The following is a 5,292-nucleotide window of genomic DNA, read 5'->3' as shown; positions in this document are numbered from 1 at the left end:
GAGGGGGCATGACCTAAAAAGGAGTAACCGCCCTCGGAACATGGCCTGGAAGGGGTAACCGCCCTCGGCGGTTACTTAAGAACACTTATAAAAAGCCCTAAGGCCAAAGGGGGAAAGGTACATTCACATTTTTCCCACAATACTATTGTCAATTTACCAACCCTCCTACAAAAACTGACTTGATCGTCGGAGAGTTTTGCCGGAGATCCTGTCTCCGGTTCTGTTTTGCAGGTAACTACGGCGGAGATCATCAAATCGGACCCAGCAAGTTATCAGATATCTAGACAGTTACATGGATCCGGTGAAGGAGTTCATTAGGATTGGGACCCGACTTGACATAACAGCATGGATTAAATTATCTAAAAGTGTCAACTGTTCATCTCATTGGTATTAGTAGGTATAACTAATCCTCAGACTCAAACATTCGTTAATTAGTGATTCTGGATTATGGAGTCTGGTACTTTGATTCTGTGCGAGCACGATCCAACAGATGAGAGCCTGGGGTGTGTGAGAGCAGGTTGGGTATCACAAAGTAATTGCGGAATAGTTAATGTCAGATTGAGAATTCGTCACTCCTGATAAATGGGAGATATATCCAAATGGCCGCTTGTGGTGAATTAACTGAAATCCTTGCAAGGTGATAGAGTTAAGAGTAGAAATGGATATTTCACTTAACTTATCTTTCAGAGTGAATTCAACCTGTACAAGTAAAACAGACTCTTCGTTATATGTAACCTTAACACGTTCCATGGTTATAAGGAATTGACCAACAGGATATAGTTGATGAAGGATCGTATTATACTGTACCTAATGCAGAAAGGTTAACGTTAGTTATCAACCTGACTTCTTAATTGCTCTGGGGGAATATCATAGGTTCTGCTAGTAACAGCTCGCGACGCCGTTATATACATATTGGGATTAATCAGGATGAATTAATTTCAAAGGATATATACGACTAGTGGCAATAAAGAAACCTAATGGGTTGCATATGAGACTTGGAACCAGAGGACGAAAATGTAATTAGCGGGACACACTGCATGGGCCGAAATTTGTAATTAAAATTAGGGATGAATTAATTTGATTAATAATTATAATTAGATTATAGTTGTGAATTAAATTAAAGGGCTATCTGATAATATTAATTAGAGATTTTAATGAGATTGAAACTCTAATTATTTATCCCTAACAATAATTAAATTATTAATTTGATTAATAATAATTATCTAGATATAATTAGTTATTATTTAGATAATAATAAAGTGTTTATTTAATTATCTAATTAGTAATCCTATTCCGAATGAGATTCTAATTATTTAATTACCTAACACAATTGGGATTAGGGTTTTGAGAAGTCTATAAATAGACACCCAAACCCCTAAATTTCGACCAACACACAAATAAGGAGGCAAGAGGAATCGTTCCGAAACCGTCTCGGCTAATTACAATCTTTCTTACTCTCTCTTTGATCTCGTATCGATTTCTGTTAGAGGCAATCATTGCGATTGCTATTATTAAGGTTGATTACTGATTAGTTATTCTTTTCTGTGTTGTTTCTTTTGTTGTTCGTGATACACGAATTAAGAGTTGTGGGCACTTCGTTTGCAACTGTAGATAGTTCTTCAGAAAAGGTATTTCATTTTATCCCTCTTTATATGAAATAACAATTAACAGATCTTGGAAAAGAGAAATAGATAAAATAGATAAAATTTTATTATTCCGATGCGCCTAGGCTTGTCTATTTTCCTTCATTGGTATCAGAGCCTATGTTAATCTGTTATTTCATATATGTAAATAAAAAGGCTTTTTCAATCAGATTGAATAGATTTATTGTTAGGTTAATTAATAAATTTGATATAGCTAATTAATCTAAAGATAAATGGAGTTTTTTAATTTGATTGAAAATATTAAACGGTTAAGATAAGATTAAGATGTTTTATGATTCGGTTAATTAACAAAGGGGTTTGTAGAATTAAACGGTTGATTAAAACGAGGTTTGTATATGTGATATACGTGTTTTGTGGATTAAGGGTTTTAACTGTTTGAATCGTTGAAAGAGTTAATTAGATTAAACTTTGAAAATTTAATTTTATTAATGATTTAAATGAAACGGTTAGAATCGATTAATTACTGATATATATTTGAAAAGGTTATATGTATATATATATAAATATAAAATAGTTTTATAAATATATATATATATATATATATATATATATATATATATATGTTAAGGTTTTAAATGAAAAAGGTTTTTGATTCAGAAACAAGGTTTTTTAAAACAAAATGGAATTAAAAGATGTTAATTTTAATTAAAAAAAATTAATAATAGAAATCGGACACAGCAGCATGCTGTATCCAATTTCTTAAAAGGAAGAGTTGTGTACCAACTCTTCCAATAGAAAGAGTTGGACACAAACTCTTCCTAAAAGGGGTTGGCGGGATTGCTGCCAATTCCGCACCCCTTGTCGAACCCGGATTTCGTCCCGTCACTTGAAATTTATGTTTTGATCTTTTTAAATGTTGTTTTGGTTTTCAGAAAACTAAAATTAATATATATAGAATTAATTGATCCACATGATTTTAGTCGTTGTTTATTTTAAAATTGTATATACTGAATTGAGTTGTCTAATTAAAGTTATTTTGATAAGGTTAATTAGACAAACTATTTTATTGATACAAATTAAAATTTAGGAACAACGAATCAGCCCATATAAGTTTACTAATTTATAATTGTTATAATTAATAAAAGGATATGGTAATTATGTGTGTTTTAATTTGATTTTGCAAACCGTTTTGTGCTTAATAATTATATTCGATATGTTAGTTAAACACGTTAAACAGTTTTGGTAAAATAGTTAAACACGATAATTTAATAATCTCTCGTCTTAAAACTTTTGTGTTTTGGAATTGATTTTGTAAAGTTATTTAATGTTTAATTATTTGTATGTGATACGGTTGAATTAAACATGTTAAATAATTTTGGTAAGATAATTGAACACAAATAATTAATATTTTATATAGTTATATTTTGAGTGTCTAATTAAGTTTGTATTTGATATATTTTAATTAGAATAAAATATAAATGATACAAAATTTAATTAAAGGTTAATTTGATAGTAAAGTTAATTAAAGGACTAAATTGATAGTAAAATTAATTCAAGGGTTAATTTGATTAACTAAAATATTACATAAATAGCTTATGTAATCAACCAATTAAATTTATTTAATTGAGTCTTTGCATGTTTGGAGTTATGGACATATTTGGACCCTCTATTTAGTCTTTTGGTATTTTTGGAAAAATAGGACCTCCGTGTCCTGCCTTATCTACTCTCTATTGTAACTAGTCGAAAACCCGTGCGATGCATGAGATATGAAACTTTTATATAATTTAGATAAATAAATAAATTGATATATTTACTTTTAAATAATTTTATATCATGCTATGAAAAAAATTTATATTATGTATATTTGAAATTAATATATATTTTTTAATGATAATTCAAATTAAATTAATTTTAAAAATAATTGACTATTTTTTTTTATAGAATTTTAACTAAAGATGAATGATTTATTTATTTTTACAAAATTCAATGATTTGTACTTTTTAGGAATTTTAATACATTTTCATATTCCAAATATTCTGTGAAACAATAATAATAAAATAGCAGATTAATTAAGAAATATATTAGAATATAATAAAAAACCAAAAATTGAATTAAACTATAATTAAAATTAGATATTATATTTACGATACAAAAGAATTACAATATAGGTTAAACAAAAATTGAATTAAACTACAATTAAAATTAAATATTATATCTACGATACAAAAGAATTACAATCTATGTTAAAATGGAAGCAACATTAATATATTATTCTATAAACTATTACAATCAATACTTTTCTAATGTTGCATATAAAGAAACTTTATCAATTCAATATGTTACATATAAAAAAAATAAAATTCGTAAAAATTAGTCACAAATTCATCTTGATGATAATTATTTTGGTTGATGGAATTTCATGATCACCAAGTATTCGAATTTAATTATTCGTTCTGCTATAATAACCCAATATATCTAATTGAATCAGTTTAAGATGATGATTTCTCATATTTTTATCTCGTAATATCTCATCAAGACATTCGATCAATTTGTTCTTCATTCTTTCACTATATAGAATATCAGCCATACTCGCATATATCACTTATTTGACTTCATTAATATTTTCTAATAATTATATATTCTTGAATTTTGTAAGTAAGAAAAACAAACAAAAGAATTGAAAAAAAAATGAAGGGACGAAAAAGATAATTAGGAGAGAACCATCTTCCTCTCGGGGTTTTTTTTTTTGAAAATAAGAGAGAATGTCGAGACATAAGCATATAAAGAGGAGAGTGAAAATATTTTTTGCCCATTAATTAAACATTTTATTTTTTCTTAATGAAGTATTAAGTCCATAAATTAATTTTAGTTAAATAGAATTAAATCGCAATTGTAACCACTGAGTAAAAAAAACGTTTTATAATTAATATGTAAAATTAATTATATTAATTAGAATCATTATGCTCAACATTTGAGAATTTGAAAAGATTCAAATAATAATATTTTCTTAATTAATATTTTTCAATAATTTGTCCTATGATCATATTTCATTTTCATCTGTTAAAAACTCTTGAAATACTAACAATTTTGTACGAACCATAATATAATAGTTAAAAATTATAAAAGCCAATGTTGCAAAAGCAATTATCTCAATATCCATAATTAATGTACATTTTTAGGATTTTGAGCATCAAAATTTATTTTTATTTACCTTGATTTTGAATTCGTATCTAGCATAATCCACATTCTTCAAGAATAAACATCTTATCAAGCGTATTAGACGCTTACAATCTCCTTGTCTAGAAAATTGGAAAAAAATAACTTCTTGATAATAATAATAATAATATAACATAATTTATATTGAAATAAACTTCATTGTAAGTATAATATTCCAATATCTCTTTAATATTTTATTTAATATGTCTCAAACTTCAATGAACAACTATCGTGTGAAACTTTATATCTATTTGTACCAAAATTCATAAAAATAAAAAATACAATCCATATCAATTAGCTAAACTCAAACTAAAAAAATGAGTGGATTTCAACATGTTCCGAATTAGAAAAATTAATCTAACTTCAATTAAAACTAAAAATTGAGTTCATAAAAAGCCGAAAATCTGAATTTTAGTTAGAGTTAACAATCAAAACGATAACACTTGGGAACATATACTAAGAAAGAATGCAA

The sequence above is a fragment of the Euphorbia lathyris genome, chromosome 6, assembly GCF_963576675.1.
Source record: "Euphorbia lathyris chromosome 6, ddEupLath1.1, whole genome shotgun sequence".
Taxonomy (NCBI): Eukaryota; Viridiplantae; Streptophyta; class Magnoliopsida; order Malpighiales; family Euphorbiaceae; genus Euphorbia; species Euphorbia lathyris.
Note: the sequence above shows the minus strand (reverse complement) of the source record.